The sequence below is a fragment of the Pristiophorus japonicus genome, chromosome 14 (genome assembly GCF_044704955.1).
Source record: "Pristiophorus japonicus isolate sPriJap1 chromosome 14, sPriJap1.hap1, whole genome shotgun sequence".
Lineage (NCBI taxonomy): Eukaryota > Metazoa > Chordata > Chondrichthyes > Pristiophoridae > Pristiophorus > Pristiophorus japonicus.
The window spans coordinates 12,708,258-12,727,291 of NC_091990.1; the positions used below are offsets into that span (position 1 = coordinate 12,708,258).

The 19,034-nt window shown below is 49.1% G+C and overlaps 1 protein-coding gene across 3 annotated transcripts in view; it reads left to right on the top strand.

The window, feature by feature from the left end:
* Nucleotides 1-1,636: 1,636 nt before the first annotated feature.
* sync (syncoilin, intermediate filament protein) overlaps nt 1,637-19,034 on the top strand; it is a 62,982-nt gene continuing 45,584 nt past the window's right edge. For 2 of the 3 annotated variants that reach the window (XM_070898887.1, XM_070898885.1), the window contains exon 1: nt 1,637-1,726. The gene's annotated coding sequence lies outside the window, so the exon portion shown is untranslated. Of the gene's footprint in view, nt 1,727-17,920; nt 18,033-19,034 lie in introns of those variants that run through there. The other variant, XM_070898886.1, reaches the window with a different exon arrangement.

A 19,034-nucleotide genomic window follows, 5' to 3' on the forward strand; every position in this document is an offset into this window, starting at 1 on the left:
AGTTTATCCAATTTCAACCCACTTCCAACTACGCAGGAGCCCATAGCACAATAATTATAGAAATAGAATCATAGACATTTGCAGTGTAGAAGGAGATCATTCAGCCCATCGTGTCTGTGCTGGCTGTAAACGAGCTATCCAGCCTAATCCCACTTTCCAACTCTTGGTCCATAGCCCTGTAGGTTACGGCACTTCAAGTGCATATCCAAGTCGTTTTTAAATGCGCTGAGGGTTTCTGCCTCTACCACCCTTTCAGGTAGTGCGTTCTAAACTCTCACCACCCTCTGGGTGAAAAAAATTCTCCTCAACTCCCCTCCAATCCTTCTACCAATTACTTTAAATCTATGCCCCCTGGTTATTGTCCTCTCTGCTAGGGGAAATAGGTCCTTCCTATCCATTCTATCTAGGCCCCTCATAATTTTATACACCTCAATCAAGTCTCCCCTCAGCCTCCTCTGTTCCAAAGAAAACAATCCCAGCCCATCCAATCTTTCCTCAGAGCTAAAATTTTCCAGTCCTGGCAACATCCTCGTAAATCTCCTTTGTACCCTCTCTAGTGCAATCACATCTTTCCTGTAATGTGGTGACCAGAATGTTCACAAGTTAGCACTAAATTAACAATCTCACTCACCGGGGCGATAGTGACAGCTACTGTGAGAAACGGATAGATTCATTCTGAGGTACTGAGAGGTGCTTGAGGTTGGGCAGAGTCATCATAGGCAGTCCCTCGAAATCGAGGAAGACTTGCTTCCACTCTAAAAGTGAGTTCTCAGGTGACTGTACAGTCCAATACGGGAATTACAGTCTCTGTCAGAGGTGGGACAGACAGTGGTTGAGGGAAAGGGTGGGTGGGGAGTCTGGTTTGCCGCACGCTCCTTCTGCTGCCTGCGCTTGTTTTCTGCACGCTCTCGGCGACGAGACTCGAGGTGCTCAGCGCCCTCCCGGATGCTCTTCCTCCACTTAGGGCGGTCTTTGGCCAGGGACTCCCAGGTGTCGGTGGGGGATGTTGCACTTTATCAAGAAGGTTTTGAGGGTGTTTTTGAAATGTTTCCTCTGCCCACCTGTCGTGTAGGAGTTCCGAGTAGAGCGCTTGCTTTGGGAGTCTTGTGTCAGGCATGCGGACAATGTGGCCCGCCCAACGGAGCTGATCGAGTGTGGTCAGTGCTTCAGTGCAGGGGATGTTGGCCTGATCGAAGACACTGACATTGGTGCGTCTGGTAGGCAGAGTAGGGGATTTGTGACGCAGCATTTGGTCTGCCAGGCTTTACCTGGTCATACTTTATGTTGGTTGTAAAGTTTTCCATTCTTCATACCTTCACCTTGCTGAACTCAAACATTAAAAAGTGCAACAGTTACAATTTAAACTGAGAGCAAGATTAGAAATGTTTCCCTGCAGTGTGTTTTAAATGTAACTACTGCATAACTGATGAAAATGAACTGTTCCCCAAAGGACACGTCCCAATTAAAAATAGAAGTTGTGCTAATATTCATTCATTTATTTATTCAGTCAAATATTCAATCTGAAGCGTGGCACACAAATTATTTTGACTTATGATCCAATCGAAGTGCCATAGATGTGAAGTATCAGTTAACAGCTGGTGATGTAAACCAATCTGTCTCTAAGGTCAACCTCATCCCCACTGGCTATTCTTAACAACAGTCCGCGCTTTATTTTTGCATTTTCTGAATCTTACATGAAGCACGAGTGAGGCTCTTCCAAGACCCGGTAAGATCTTGACTTTGTCCCGCTGCACATATATTAAATAAGGCGGGACTAAATCATAATGTTCTGTTTATGTTCGTCCGTTTCGTACTTACAGTTAACTATTTTTCAATATGTTGACGGTGAACGGTTCGTCATTTTGCACGGCTAAGACTTGTCAATAGCCAGCCAGAGTTTGAAGAGGTGCGCCTTCCCTTGCACTGCACTGTTTGTGTAGCACGTGCAAAGCAGCCCAGTCTCAACAGATTCCCCAACCTGCACAACCCCTTGGAGCACTGCGATCGTTTTATCACTCAGTCCCCCAAATCAGCACTAATCTGCACTTGGGATTTCATATTTCTCTCCACGTATTTTGCTGCATCTGTCATCTTTAAGCTGAATTTGATTTTGTAAAAGAAAATATAGGAAGAAATCTAAGAATTTGAAAAACATGTTTGGTGATAACTACAGAGTGGTCGTCTGAAAATATTGTTTAAATTTGCTATTCGTTTTATTTTAATCTAAATAGTATCTCAAATATCTTTAACTAGACAGCGACTTGCATGTATACACCGCCATTAATGTAGTAAAAGATCGCAAAGCGCTTCACAGGAGCGTTATAAAACAACTTTTGACACCGAGCCACATAAGGAGAAATTAGGGGCAGATGCCCAAAAGCTTGGTCAAAGGGGTAGGTTTTAAGGAGCACCTTAGAATCATAGAATGGTTACAGCCACAGAAGGAGCCCATTCGGCCCGTCGAGCCCGTGCCGGCTCTCTGCAAGAGCACTTCAGCCAGTCCCACTCCCCCGCCCTTTCCCCGTAGCCTGCAGACTTATTTTCCTTCAGGTGCTTATCTAATTCCCTTTCAAAAGCCACGATTGAATCTGCCTCCATCACCCTTTCAGGCAGTGCGTTCCAGAGGAAAGAGGGGTAGAGTGACCGAGAGGCTTAGGGAGGGAATTCCAGACCTTGGAGCCTAAGCAGCTGAAGGCACGGTTGCCAATGGTGGAGCAATTAAAATTGGGGATGCTCAAGAACTCAAGAAGGTAATATTTTGCTCTTATATAATGTCCCACAGTGACCACACTCCAAAAGTACTTCATTGGCTGTAAAGCACTTTGAGACGTCCAGTGGTCGTGAAAGGTGCTATATAAATGCAAGTCTTTCTTTCTTTTAAGCTATACTCATAATGAGCTAGTTCAGTGGTGAGCATGCTGCTTGTAGGATGTCAAGTCAAGGTCACAATTCTCCACATGGCGAGATCCTTACCCCAAGCAGACTGTCAGAGGAAGGTGTAAAAAGAGGGTGTTATTTTCTATTTAAAAACCTTGATGAAAGGCCAAGGCTCACAGGATAAGACACCATCAAGCTTAAAATGATCATCATTTTAAGCTTGATGGTGTCTTATCCTGTGAGCCTTGGTCTTTCATCAAGGTTTTTAAATAGAAAATAACAGGCAGTCCCTCGGAATCGAGATTTGCTTCCATTTAAAATGAGTCCTTCGGAGGCTGAACAGTCCAATACGAGAGCCACAGGTGGGACAGATAGTTGTTGAGGGAAAAGGTGGGTGGGACAGGTTTGCCGCACGCTCCTTCCACTACCTGCGCTTGATTTCTGCATGCTCTCGGCAATAAGACTCGAGATGCTCAACGCCCTCCCGGATGCACTGACTCCACTTAGGCCGGTCTTTGGCCAGGGACTCCCAGATGTCGGTGGGGATGTTGCACTTTATCAGGGAGGCTTTGAGGGTGTCCTTGTAACGTTTCCTCTGCCCACCTGGGGCTCGTTTGCCGTGAAGGAGTTCTGAGTAGAGCGCTTGCTTTGGGAGTCTTGTGTCTGACATGCGGACAATGTGGCCTGCCCAGCAGAGCTGATCAAGTGTGGTCAGTGCTTCAATGCTGGGGTTGTTGACCTGGTCGAGGATACTAATGTTGGTGACTCTGTCCTCCCAGGGGATTTGTAGGATCTTGCGGCGACATCGTTGGTGGTATTTCTCCAGCGACTTGAGGTGTCTACTGTACATGGTCCATGTCTCTGATCCATATAGGAGAGTGGGTATTACTACAGCCCTGTAGACCATGAGCTTGGTGGTAGATTTGAGGGCCTGGTCTTCGAACACTCTTTTCCGAAGGCGGCCGAAGGCTGCACTGGCGCACTGGAGGAGGTGTTGAATCTCGTCATCAATGTCTGCTCTTGTTGATAAGAGGCTCCCGAGGTATGGGAAATGGTCCACGTTGTCCAGGGCCGCGCCGTGGATCTTGATGTCTGGGGGGCAGTGCTGTGCGGCGAGGACAGGCTGGTGGAGGACCTTTGTCTTACGGATGGTTAGTGAAGTCACTAAGTAGTGAATAAGTGGATGGAGTTTTAAAGTTTGTAGATTGTAGGAGGAAGAGAAAAGTGAAAAAGTTAAATCGTTCCAAGATTTGGAGAATTGGAGCCAAAATCAAGCCAGGCCACTTTTACAAACCTTGGAGTGGATGTTTCCAGAGTGACACTAGGAGAAGGAATCTTTCAGCGAGGGAATAGTGTATGATACTGGAGACCTAAAATAAGAAAGAAAAATAAACAAGGAGTTCTTGGCTACTCCCATTAGAAGGAAATCAGGCGCTTTACATTTTTATTGCATTGTTGGACTCATTGCAAGTATTTTTTTAACTCACGGGATGTGGGCGTCGCTGCCAAGGTCGGCATTTATTGCCCATCCCTAATTGCCCTTGAGAAGGTGGTGGTGAGCCGCCTTCTTGAACCGTTGCAGTCCGTGTGATGAAAGTACTCCCACTGGCAGGGAGTTGCAGAATTTTGACCCAGCGATGATGAAGGAATGGCGATATATTTCTAAGTCAGGATGGTGTGTAACTTGGAGGGGAATGTGGAGATGATGGTGTTCCCACACGCCTGCCGCCCCGTGTCCTTCCAGGTGGTAGAGGTCGCAGGTTTGGGAGGTCCTGTCGAAGAAGCCATGGCGAGTTGCTGCAGTGCATCTCGTAGATGGCTCTTTAAGTATTTTACAGGATATTGTGAGATCCATTGGAGTAGAAACCCATCTACGGCGGCAGCACAGAATGGGCGGTATCGTCCGCCAGTTGTAGGCCCACAAGATATTAATTTCAATCGAATAATTGAACGGAATATCGGGTGATGAGTGCCGCCCACTCCCCCCGCCCATTCCCCTGCCCACTCTCCCTGCCCACTCTCCCTGCCCACTGTCCCCACCCACTCTCCCTGCCCACTGTCCCCACCCACTGTCCCCGCCCACTCTCCCTGCCCACTCTCCCTGCCCACTGTCCCCACCCACCTTCCCTGCCCACTTTCCCCGCCCACTCCCCCCGCCCATTCCCCCATCCATTTCCCTGCCCACTTTCCCCGCCCACTCTCCCTGCCCACTTTTCCCCAACCATTCTCCCCACCCATTTCCCCCGTCTATTCTCCCCATCCATTCTCCCCGCCAGCCCATTCCCCCCCCCGCCCATTCCCCCCACCCCTTCTCCCTGCCCACTCATTCCCCCCCACCCGCCCATTCTCCCCGCCCGTCCATTTCCCCCGCCACCATTGCGAATTTCTGCTCCATTATCGTCAGACAACACAGTGATGAAAAGATGGCATGGGAGCCACAGACACTGTAATTCCATGAAATTAAAAACAGCAGAGTTTTGATGAAGTTTGTCTTGGACAGAAAAGAAAACCGGGCGGAGGGCGAAACAGGCGGAGGGTAAAACTATCCCGTGTTTGCTGGATTTAACCCGTTTAGTGTCCTGTTTACATTTTAGGAATTTTCTTGACAATCACCCGAAAACCAGAGCATCCAGTCCAGATTTGTTGGAACTTTCCTTTAAAAAAATGGTGACATCTCAGCGAGCTGCCAGTTTGTTTCTTCAGAATAAAAGTTCTATTTTTATTGTAACTGTAAAAATAAAAGGAGTATTTACGCAGTTGCCATGTTATCAACATGTTATCTGTGTGTGACGACCAACTTCACTGACTGTTGACGGGACCGTTGACCACCTCCCTTTCGAACGTACTGCTGACAATTCGCTGTGTCCCAGTGTCCTCGGGTGTGTTGCTCGTGCAGCACTGCATCACAACACCCTACCCAGACATAGCACTCGCCAGCCACTGCATTACAGTGACGCGCTCAGGCACACCGGGGACTAAAGTGCCCCTTTTTACAGCCCCATTAGTGCCCCGGGGTATGCTAACGGGGGAGTGGGGGGGGGGAAGTCAGTTTTTGCCCGGGGGAGCGGGGCACTGCCATCTCCCGGGAAATTGCCCGGGAGTTTGGGAGGCCCTGCCGTAGCAGCGCCAAGCCCCGCAGTTAGCGTCCCCAGGCCACCGCGCAACCACGATGACTTTATCACCGTGCGCGCCAGCCCCGGGCCAACCCCTCACCGCCCCTCGGGGGAAATTACCTCGTGGGTCATGAAGCTCGCCGACATCCGCTCTCGGGATGGCGATTAACGGGGAGGGCGGCAGCGCCCCGGGCCGCCATCTTTTTTTGCCGGCCAACTCTCGGGTCGGCTCAACGCTGGCAGCCCGTGCGCGGTCTGTCAGAGGCCGTGCAGAGAGCGCAGCGGCCCTCCCCTTTAAGCAAAGAGGAGAGGCGTTGATGTGTGTCAGCACTACACGGAGTATCCGCATAGCGATCGACTCCCTGCCCCAGTAGCGTCCCGGAAACCGCCCCTGAAAGGTTGCAGAGCGCAATCTCCCGCGCTCCACTTCCTTTGGGGGCGGTACCCAGTGAGGGCGGGACTTCTGTGCTGGGCACAGAATGTCCCAGACCCGGAGGGTCACCACCCCCAATCGGGGTGCAGGGCAATTTCGTTCCCGCCGTTTATTCGTCACTTCATGCTAATATGCTATTCAGATGCAGTGTGCATGACTGCCTCCCAATGCCCAGCTTAGACCCACCGCCATCCAATCACTGCCTCCCAATGCCCAGCTCAGACCCACTGCCATCCAATCACTGCCTCCCAATGCTCTGCTCAGACCCACTTCCATCCAATCACTGCCTCCCAATGCCCAGCTTAGACCCACCGCCATCCAATCACTGCCTCCCAATGCCCAGCTCAGACCCACCGCCATCCAATCACTGCCTCCCAATGCCCAGCTCAGACCCACCGCCATCCAATCACTGCCTCCCAATGCCCTGCTCAGACCCACTTCCATCCAATCACTGCCTCCCAATGCCCAGCTCAGACCCACTGCCATCCAATCACTACCTCCCAATGCCCAGCCACTGCCATCCAATCACTGCCTCCCAATGCCCAGCTCAGATGCACTGCCATCCAATCACTGCCTCCCAATGCTCCAAGGCACAGGCCTTGCTCAAAAAATAGAGCTGATGGAAAGCAAGACCTTGTGCTTCAGAAAAAAGAGAGATGGCAAATATTCTCTTTCTAGTCAATATTCTCGTCCTAGTATCACAGAATGTTACGTGCTTCATCTGTTTAAAAACCTTGAGGGCGGAAATTGTATGGTTAGTGACTCCGGTGGTGGTGGTCTGCCTCCCACTGTGGACCTTGTTGGGATTTGTGAGGGTCAGTGGAAGAATTTTATTACCCTGGGGCAGGTTGGCATAAGCACCACATTTGGCCCCTCGAGCCTGCTCCGCCATTCAATAAGAGCATGGCTGATCTGATCCTGGCCCCAGCTCCACTTCCCCGCCCGCTCCCCATAACCCTTCACTCCCTTATCGTTCAAAAACCTGTCTATCTCCACCTTAAATATATTCAATGATCCAGCCTCCACAGCTCTCTGGGGTAGAGAATTCCACAGATTCATGACCCTCTGAGAGAAGAAATTCCTCCTCATCTCCTCAATTGGATAAGTACTTGAAGGAGAAACAATTGCCGGGACATGGGGAAAGAGCGGGAGAGTGGGACTGACTGGATTCCTCTTCGAAAGAGTCGTCACAGACTCGATGGGCCGAATGGCCTCCTTCTGTGCCGTACTGTTCTATGATTCTATGATAATCATTCTGAAATCTCCCCATAAATAACTGGAATGTAACAAATTTAGTCGGGAATAACTTTTAAAGCTGTGAAGGACATTCAGGAGTCAAGGATGAAGTGAATATTCTTGAACAAAATACAATGAAGTGGCTTATACTAGCGCAAAGCTGGGCATTTGGAAACAAACAAAGTTCTCAAATATCTCCCAGATGCTGCTTTCCATTTTCAGAGATGATGCTGTCACGATTAATTTTTGCCCTGACCTTACATATTCTAGTCCGCAATGTTGAGAATTACTTGCATCTGTGCTGCAAACAGACACTTGCTGACTGCTTTCGCCTCTCATGTTACACCTGCTTTGGCTCGCAGAATATTTCCTGGGATGTTTCTTAACAAATCTCCTTTGTCTCAGGCAATCTGGATCATCTAACTTTAATATACACCCCTCTCCATCCCTTGTTTTACGCGGCGATGGGGAATTTTTTAATAAGAATCGTACCGAGATTGCTACATGGAAACGTAGTCAGAAATCCTGAAATGTGACAGCAGGCTTGGGGCAGGAATATTTTAATCATCTGTCATGGAGCTAGTTTAATTTTACAGCACTGTGACTTAGACAGGCTGTGCAAACACAGGCTCCCTCAGTAACTCTGCTTGTTAAAATATTTTATAATTCATTCCTTGGATGTGGGTGTCACTGGCATGTACAGTATTTATTGCCCATCCCTAACTGCCCTTGAGAAGGTGGTGGTGAGCCGCCTTCTTGAACCACTGCAGTCCTTGTGGTGAAGGTGCTGTTAGGGAGGGAATTCCAGTCCTGCCCCGTAAGGCCGCCGCGAGTGATGCCCACACCACCCATCGCGGGCCGAACCTTAGAGGGGAGGTACGCTGCACCGCGTGCCGCCATATTGTATTCCCCCCCCCCCCCCCCCCCCTTACCGGTCGGGCCATTCACCGCTCCTTTCGTGAGGTCCAGCCTGCGATCGTGCAGCCCAGCACTCCGTCTCGCCACTGCACCCATTAGCTCTGGTGTCCCAGTGGAGACATTCAAAGGGCTCCTGAATCTGCGCCTGTAGTGCCCCCTGAAGGAAGTGAGGAGCGGTAACCGGAATTTCGCTGCCAGGCGCAGGAAGTCCCACCCCGACCCGATTACCGCCCCCAAACGGGACGTAAATTAATTTCGCCCCCCCCCCGCCCCAGGTTCAAACCCTGTTCCATGTTGTTGATTGATTTTGGCCGGGATGTGGCTGCTTCAGGGCTCCTGGGCCAGTGAGTATAGTATTAGGCAGTCCCTCGTATCGAGGGTGACTTGCTTCCACACCAAGAAAGGATGAATTCACAGATGTTTCAATGAGGGACCTGACATTCTAGGTCCCGAATTACATATTGAAGGGTGGAAGATGCCTGTGCGTGGATTTTTTTAACATGTGGTGGCCGTTGCACACCAGCCACCACACGGGGCTTGACAGAGCTAGGTCTTGGTCCAGTGGCAAGGGTTAACCAAGACATCTGGAGACCTGCTCTGCTGCATGGGCCTAGTGCGCAGACCTGCTCCTACTGTCCATAGATCGCAGTATGGGCTGGCCTGTGCTGCCCCTGGGCCCTCGCCTCTTCTGGGCCCTGTGTAATAACAAAGGCATGGTCTAGTGTAATGGGAAACGGATCTTGTCAGCCTTGCTCACTGGTAGCACTCTCGCCCCTGAGTCATGGGTTCAATTCCCATTCGAGCACATATTTAGGCCGAGACTCGCAATGCCAGTGCTGAGGAGTGCAGCACTGTCGAAGGTGCTGTCTTTCCAGTAAGTCTTCAAACTGATGCCTTGTCTGCCCTTTCATGTGGATGTAAAAAAATCCCACGGCCACTATTTGAAGAGCAGAGAAATGCTCTCCAGTGTCCCGGGCCAGCATTTAAACCACACACGACTTCGCTAAAAACAGATTAATTTGACATTATCACTTTGCTGTTTATGGGACCTTGCTGTGTGAAAAATATCTGCTGCATTTGTAACACCAGTGAAGGGAACGTCAGGCAGGGTTCTTGTTCCCGAGCGCGACTGAGTGACCCCAGCTGGGGAGGTCAGGATCGGACTCATGAGCCAGCCCTCGGGCAGACATCCCTGCTGAAGATGCTGTGACGCTTGGGGAGACCAGGAGCAGAGAAGAATATGGTGTGCGAAAGAGAGGAAGTTACCACATCCACCCCCAAATTAATGAGGAGGATGTTATGCCTTGAATAAAGAGTCAGACTAGATACTACAAGCTTAAAGTAAGGTGTGACCGTAATCCTTTATTACAGATCTCAGAGTGCCTCTCCAGCCTGTGAGGCCTCCTTGTATACAGGTGCTCCCAAGGGATTGTGGGATCCCTTGGGACTCCAGGGGATAAGCCCTCCTGTGGTTAGACATGGTATTTACAGGTTTACATACATAACAGAGGGGAAACTCATTTCAAGTTACAGGTAAACTGTCAGATTTTAATTGTAATAATTAGGTGAAGTTAGCTAGTCAACTAGTTAATGCAGTGAGCAGTTGAGCCATTCACAAATTAGGGTTGTATTTACTGGAATTTGGAAGGTTAAGGGGTGACCTGATTGCAGATTTCAGAATATTAAGGGAATAGATAGGGTAGATAGAGAGAAACTATTTCTGTAGGTTGGGGATTCTAGGACAAGGGCACATAGTCTAAAAATGAGATCCAGAAGCGAAATTAGGAAATTCTTCGATACACAAAAGTTGTTAGAAGTTTGGAACTCTCTTCCGCAAATGGCAGTTGATGCTAGATCAAGTGTTCATTTTTAATCTGAGATTGATAGCTTTTTGTTAACCAAAAGGTATTAAAGGATATGGACCAAAGGCAGTATACGGAGTTAGGTCGCATACCAGCCATGATCTCATTGAATGGTGGAACAGGCTCGAGGGGCTGAATGGCCGACTGCTGTTGCTATGTTCTATACGAATCAGAAAAGTCCCAGGCTCTGTGCTGCATTAGCTGATCTGATCCCGAGCAGCAGGTGGGCTACAATCACCCTCATTGCTTCTAGGTTGGGGGGTTGGGTGGGGGTGTGGGGTGGGAGGGCAGAAATCAGTCTGCATGTGATCGCCCCCCCGCCCTCTCAGGCGAGCGGTCTGTCGACGATATCGACCAGACTCACAGATTAAATATGGCCACTTGTACAAGGAACCAGGAGATGATCAGCACCCATGGAATTGTATCACATGAGTCACCACCAGCAGGAGAGGAGGGCAGAGACAATTGGGGGGAAAGGAAAGGGAAAACATTTTTTATTTGCACTTGGTCTTATTACAGAGTGCTGGGAAAAAAGAAAAAAGAAAGACTTGCATTTATATAGCAACTTTCACGACCACCGGACATCCCAAAGCGCTTTACAGCCAATTAAGTACTTTTGGAATGTAGTCACTGTTGTAATGTAGGAAACTCAGCTGCCGATTGCGCACAGCAAGCTCCCACAAACAGCCATGCGGTAATGACCAGATAATCTGTTTTAGTGCTGTTGATTGAGGGATAAATATTGAATAGGGATAACTCCCCTGCTCTTCTTCAAAGTAGTGCCATGGGGTTTTTTACGTCCACTTGAGAGAGCAAACAGGGTTTAACATCTCATCTGAAAGACGGCACCTCCGACAGTGCGGCACTCCCTCAGCACTGCACTGAAGCATCAGCCTAGATTTCTGTGCTCAAGTTCTTGGAGTGGGATTTGAACCCACAACCTCCTGACTCAGAGACGAGGGTGCTGCCCACTGAGCCACAGCTGACACGTATAGGAATGGATTGTGCTTCCCACTTCATTTTCTCTTGCAACTTGCCGAATGAGAAACTAATGAAACTAATATTTTATTTTTGCGATCTAACTGATGACCCAACATTGATATTTTAGTGCAATGTGAAATAGCCATTGAGTGAGTTGATTGCCCATATCTGTCGTGGTGTGTTGCAGTTGCTTCTTGATACCTAAACATTTGTTCGACACCAAAGCTATTCTGGTCCCAGTTGGCAGTAAAACAGTACATATTCTTCAGCAATTACAGTGCTAATGAGTCATAGAGGTAGAAATTGAAACCAGAACTACAACAGACCTTTGAAGTATGCTCTACTCCAGCGAACTCAAAGTCACTTTTCGCTTCAAAAACAATTGGGTTATCCCGTAATTCAAATCAAGCACAAAAAACAGAATTCAAATTACCGGGTGTAAAACTATCTGAATTCTATGAGGCATTGAAGGACATTCATGGCATAAGACTCAAAACCAGAATAGCTTTGGTGTCGAACAAAAGTTTAGATATCAAGAAGCAACTGCGACATACCACGACAGATATGGGCAATCAACTCACTCGATGGTTATTTCACATTGCATTAAAATATCAACATTGGTCATCAGTTAGATTGCAAAAATAAAATATTATTTTGTTCCGCTGGTCTTTTGGAAGTGAGGCAAATACTTTACTGATCTGTGCACTATAATTTTTTGTTTGGTAAACATTTTTGAATGATAAAAAAATCTGCCATCTGGAAACTACTTTGTTTTACGCAAATTCTGTGCCAAGTTATTTTGTGCCACATGTAAACGTTAGTGGGATAGGGAATTTGCTGACTAAACTGCAAAAAACAGCTGCAGACAGACATGCTGCAGCGGGAACGCTAAATTGTAGATTTATCAGTGACTAATCGGTTCCACTGAAGGCGCGTATACAAGCACTTAATGTACATGACGTATAGCTTAACTCTTTCAAATCCCTCCATGGTCTTGCCTCTTCCCATCTCTTCCTGCCCTCCAAGAACTCTATGATCCCATAACTCTGGCCTCTTACCCATCCCTCGCTCCCTTCACCCCACCATTGGAGACCAAGCCGGCCCCCAGCTCTGTAATTCCCTCCCTAAACCTCCCACCCCTCCATCTCTCTCCCTCTTTAACACCCTCCTTAAAACCTACTTGACCAAGCTTTTAGTCACCTGTCCTAATATCTCCTTGGCTCAGCGGCATTTTCATAGAATCATAGAACGGTTACAGCACAGAAGGAGGCCATTCGGCCCATCGAGCCCGTGCCGGCTCTCTGCAAGAGCACCTCAGCCAGTCCCACGCCCCCGCCCTTTCCCTGAGCCCCTGCAAAAACTTTTCTGTCAGATACTTATCCAATTCCCTTTTGAAAGCCACGATTGAGTCTGCCTCCACCACCCTCTCAGGCAGCGCATTCCAGATCCTAACCACTTGCTACGTAATTTTTTTTTTCTTATGTCGCCTTTGATTTTTTCACCTTAAATCTGTGTCCTCTGGTTCTCGACCCTTCCACCAATGGGAACAGTTTCTCAGACCCATCATGATTTTCAACACCTCTAGCAAATCTCCTCTCAACCTTCTCTGCTCCAAGGAGAACAACCACAGCTTCTCCAGTCTATCCACGTAACTGAAGTCCCTCATCCCTGGAATTATTCTCGTAAATCATTTCTGCTCCCTCTCTAAGGCCTTTACATTCTTCCTAAAGTGTGGTGCCCAGAATTGGACACAATACTCCAGTTGAGGCCGAACCAGTGGTTTATAAAGGTTCATCATAATTTCCTTCCATCTGTACTCTATGTCTCTATTTATAAAGCCCAGAATCCCATAAGCTTTTTTAACCGCTTTCTCAGCCTGCCCTGCCACCTTCAACGATTTGTGCACATATACCCCCAGGCCTCTCTGTTCATGCACCACTTTTAGAACTGTACCTTTAGTTTATATTGCCTCTTCTTGTTCTTTCTACTAAAATGTATCACTTTGCACTTTTCTGCATTAAACTTCTTCTGCCACATGTCTGCCCAACCTGTCTATATCTTCTTGAAGTCTATCACTATCCTTCTGAGTCTGATTACGCTCCTGTGAAGTACCTTGGGACATTTTGCTATGTTAAATGCGCTATATAAGTGTGAGTTGTTGATGTTATTCTGGGGAAGCAATAAATGATGAGGAATCCTAATGCTGGAAGACAGGGTGGACACAAGTAGCATAAAGCCCAGCAAGAGTTACTGACTCCATTAACACAGCCAATTGTATTCAGCTTGGCTCCATCCATCGAGATTGAATTTCCTTACCCTCTGCATTTACACCGCACTTTGTTCCCGAATCAGCTTCAGAGATGGTTATTGTTTGACACTTGTGCTGCATTGAATACATTAGGGAAGAAACTGAGGGCCTGTAATGTTCCTACACATTAGCAGTATAGTAAATAATTCACATTAATTTAGACCAGCTGACAATCTTGTCGTTAAATATAATGAAGCCAGATTAACACTTCAGTGAATATGGATTTGATGTTCACAGCATCTTCCAGCAAAACTAATCTGCAACACAGGGGCAAAATTGCCCCAAGCACCGCTAGCGCCTCCGGGGAGGGAAGGGGGTGGGGGCCCAACACCTGGGGGGGAGGGGCGCAACACCGAGCGGGAGGGAAGGGGGGGGCACCATCTCCGGGGTGTGGGAGGGGGGCACCAACACCGGCAGGGGGGGTGGGCCAACACCGGGGGTGGGGGGGCGAACACTCTGGGGGGGAGGGGCCCAACACTGGGGGGGGGGGGCAACACCAGATGGAGGGGGCCGAACACTCCGGAGGGGCCCAACACCAGGGGGGGAGGGGAGGGGCCCAACACCAGGGGGAGAGGGGCCCAACACCGGGGGGGAGGGGCCGAACATCGGGGGGGAGGGGAGGGGCCCAACACCAGGGAGGGCAACACTCCGGGGGGGAGGGGCCGAACACCGGGGGGGGAGGGGAGGGGAGGGGCCCAACACCAGGGGGGAGGGGCCCAACACGGGGGGCGGGAGGGGCCCAACACCGGGGGGGGGGAGGGGCCCAACACCAGGGGGGGCAACACTCTGGGGGGGGAGGGGCCGAACACCAGGGGGGGGGAGGGGAGGGGCCCAACACCAGGGCGAAATTGCCCCTTTTTCAGAGGACTGCTAACACCTCCGGGGAGTGGGGGGAGGGGGAGGTGCACCAACACTGGGGGGGGCGGGGCCCAACACTTTGGGTGGGGAGGGGGTGGGGGGGCCCAACACTTTTTGCCCCAGGGGGGTGGCGGGGGTGGGGGGCACTATCGGCTCCCAGGACATTGCCCGGGGGTTTGCTGAGACATTGCCATGGCAGTGCCACCCCCACCTCCCCCCACCCCGCGGGTAGCTGGCGGAAGATAATGGGGAGGTTGCCAGCCTCCTGCACCACCATCTTCCTCGGTTTGCCGACTCTTGGGCCGGCTCTGCTGGCTCCCCCTAGCGTGGCCCGAGCCGCCATCATGCAGCACAGCCCCAGCACCACGCTGCCCTGCTGGTCTAGTGGAGGCCATCAGAGGCTATGCAGAATGCACAATGCCCCTTCCCTTTAAGCGAAGGGGAGGGGCGTTGAAGCACATCAGCGCTATGTGGAGCAGCTGCGTAATGCTGCACTACTCGATCTGTTAGCGCCGCTGGTCCCGCCCCCTACAGGAAGTGAGGTGTGCGAGATTGTGCTCCGCTTCCTTTGAGGGGCGGTAAGCCCAATTCAGCGGCCGGGGCGGGATTTCTGCGCCGAGCGCAGGATTCTTGGCCCCAGCAGGTTACCGACCTCAATCGGGGCGCAGGGCAACTTCGATTAGTTGCAACTTACAAATGTTTAGTTGGAAAATTGTGATAATAGTTCAACTACAACAAAAACAGCTAATTCAATCATCATTTCCCGGATCACATGGCTCCGGATGGGGTGGAATGCAGAATGTTTCGGTGCAAGGGGTCTCACAGTTGTGTGGGGCGGACTGGTTGGGCTGGGTGCTCTTTACCTTTCCACCATTGTTCATTGGTTTATATGTAACCTTCAGGGCTACTGACCGAGGGCCGTGCGGCTCTTTGTCGGCCGGCGCGGACACGATGGGCCGAAATGGCCTCCTTCTGCGCTGTAAATTTCTATGTTTCTATGTTTCTCAAAGGAATAAAAACAGTATTAATCCATGACAGTGGAGTTGAGGTTGAAGATCAGTCATGATCTCATTGAATGATGGAGCAGGCACAAAGGGTCATGGCCAACTCCTGCTCCTAATTCTTATGTTATTATGAATGTCATTCCAAGGGAACCATTCACTTATAGTTACTATTCAGGCTTATCATTTGTGGTTTGCTTGTTTCTGGGATGTTACAGAATAACAAACGCCCGCTGTGACCTCTGACACCAGCTTTTACTGTAACTTTCAGCAGACAAATGACATCGTTGGCAGAGAGTCTGGATTCCTTGGCACTTTGCGGAACATATTTCCACTGCGGCATATCTGTAAAGAGCGACATCTTGTAAAATGTTATATGTAAATATATTACATCACTGATCACATCACTGATCATCATCATCATAGGTAGTCCCTCAGAATGGAGGAAGACTTGCTTCCACTCCTGAAGTGAGTTCTTTGGTGGCTGAACAGTCCAATACGAGAGCCACAGGCTCTGTCACAGGTGGGACAGATAGTCTTTGAGGGTAAGGGTGGGTGGGACTGGTTTGCCGCACGCTCTTTCCGCTGCCTGCACTTGATTTCTGCATGCTCTCGGCGATGAGACTCGAGGTGCTCAGCGCCCTCCCGGATGCACTTCCCCCACTTAGGACGGTCTTTGGCCAGGGACTCCCAGGTGTCGGTGGGGATGTTGCATTTTATCAGGGAGGCTTTGAGGTGTCCCTGTAGCATTTCCTCTGCCCACCTTTGGCTCGTTTGCCATGAAGGAGCATCACTGATGAAATCAGTTCAACGATGCACAAATTTCAATTGGCAGACGAACATAGATGATACAACAACAACTTGTCTTTATATAGCACCTTTAACATAGTAAAATAGCCCAAGCCACTTCACAGGAGCGTTATAAAACAACATTTGACACTGAGGCACACAAGGAGAGATTAGGGCAGATGTCCAAAAACTTGCTCAAAGATGTAGATTTTAAGGAGGACCTAAAAGGAGAGCGAGGTCGAGAGGCGGAGAGGTTTAAGGAGGGAGTTCCAGAGCTTGGGGCCCAGGCAACAGAAGACACGGCCACCGATGGTTGAGCGATTATAATCAGGGATGCTCAAGAGGGCAGAATTAGAGGAGCGCAGGTGGGGGGGAGGGGGGGGGTTGTGGGGCTGGAGGAGGTTACAGAGATAGGGAGGGGCGAGGCCATGGAGGGATTTGAAAATAAGGATGAGAATTTTTAATTCGAGGCGTTGCTTAACCAATATAGGTCAGCGAGCACAGGGGTGATGGGTGAGCGCGACGTGGTGTGAGTTAGGACACGGGCAGCCGAGTTTTGGATGAGCTTAGGTTTAAGCTTAAGTTTAGTGTCAGCTGTGGCTCCCTCACCTCTGAGTCAGAAGATTGTGGGTTCAAGTCCCACTCCAGAGACTTGAGCGCAAAAATCTAGGCTGACACTCCCAGTGCAGTGCTGAGGGGACGCTGCACTGTCGGAGATGCCGCCTTAAGAACATAAGAACATAAGAAATAGGAGCAGGAGTAGGCCATACATCCCCTCGAGCCTGCTCCGCCATTCAATAAGGTCATGGCTGATCCAATCATGGAGTCAGGGCCACTTCCCCGCCCGTCTCCATAACCCCTTATTCCCTTATCGTTTAAGAAACTGTCTATTTTTAAATTTATTCAATGTCCTAGCTTCCACAGCTCTCTGAGGCAACGAATTCCACAGATCCACAATCCTCTGAGAGAAGAAATTTCTCCTCACCTCAGTTTTAAATGGATGGCCCCTTATTCTAAGATTATGCCCTCTAGTTCTAGTCTCCCCCATCAGTGGAAACATCCTCCCTGCATCCAGTTTGTCAAGCCCCTTCATAATCTTATATGTTTCAATAAGATCACCTCTCATTCTTCTGAACTCCAATGAGTAGAGGCCCAACCTATTCAACCTTTCCTCATAAGTCAACCCCCTCATCTCCGGAATCAACCTAGTGAACCTTCTCTGAACTGCCTCCAAAGCAAGTATATCCTTTCGTAAATATGGAAACCAAAACTGCACGCAGTATTCCAGGTGTGGCCTCACCAATACCCTGTACAACTGTAGCAAGACTTCCCTGCTTTTATACTCCATCCCCTTTGCAAAAAGGCCAAGATTCCATTGGCCTTCCTGATTACTTGCTGTACCTGCATACTATCCTTTTGTGTTTCATGCACAAGTACCCCCAGGTCTCACTGTACTGCGGCACTTTGCAATCTTTCTCCATTTAAATAATAACTTGCTTTTTGATTTTTTTTCTCTCTAGATGAAACGTCTCGGTTTAACGTCTTTAGATGAGACGTTAAACCAAGACCCTGTCTGCTCTCTCAGGAGGATGTAAAAAGATCCCATTGCACTATTTCAAAGAAGAGCAGGGGAGTTAACCCCTGTTGGATGAACTGGTAATGTGTAGTGTGATTGTTAAGCCTTTGCTAATAAACCAATTGGTTCTTAATAGCAATGTGTTGCTATGGATTCTTAAACAAAGAACCCATGAAGCAAATAGATTACAGTTTTGAGTGGGCTTTTGAAGTGGGGATAGATTAAAGAGATGGAGGGAAAGAGACAAGATGGCAGAGCAGAGAAAGGAGATGGCTGTACACAGTAAGATCCAGAGTCAGCAGAGTAGAGGCTGGGACACAAGACTAATGGAGGCAGAGTGGAATGAGACTACGGAGGGAACCTGCCAATTGTGTTAATTAGGCAATAATATCTCGGCAGTGACTGCAGAATTTTCTTTTTTTTAGTTTTAGATAAGAATCTATTGCAAGTAATATCTTCTTGAAACATAGAAACATAGAAAATAGGTGCAGGAGTAGGCCATTCGAGCCTGCACCACCATTCAATATGATCATGGCTGACCATGCAACTTCAGTACCCCATTCCTGCTTTCTCACCATACCCCTTGTTCTCTTTAGCCGTAAGGGCCACATCTAACTCTCTTTTGAATATATCTAATGAACTGGCCTCAACAACTTTCTGTGGTAGAGAATTCCACAGGTTCACAATTCTCTGAGTGAAGAAATTTCTCCTCATCTTGGTCCTACATGGCTTCCCCCTTATCCTTAAACAAATGTCCTCCCTCAGTTTTTTCCCCCTTCTCTCCAGATTCACGCTGCATAAGACTCCATAGATGGCAGACATCCTCCAGTGCCTCACCCAAGTGGCTAATCTTTATGTATGAGCTTTAATAGTGAGCATTGGCAGACAATTTCACCTTGGGGAGATGGTGGGGGGAGGGGGCGCGGGGGGCGGGGGGGGAGCGGGAGGAGAGTGCATCACAACCCAATCCTATGTCCCTTGATGCCCACATATTTTGAAAGAAATCCCAGCTAATCTGTCATCTCGCTAACCAGGACCACAGAGGACAATTGTACAGACACTGGAATTGTACAGCACTGGAA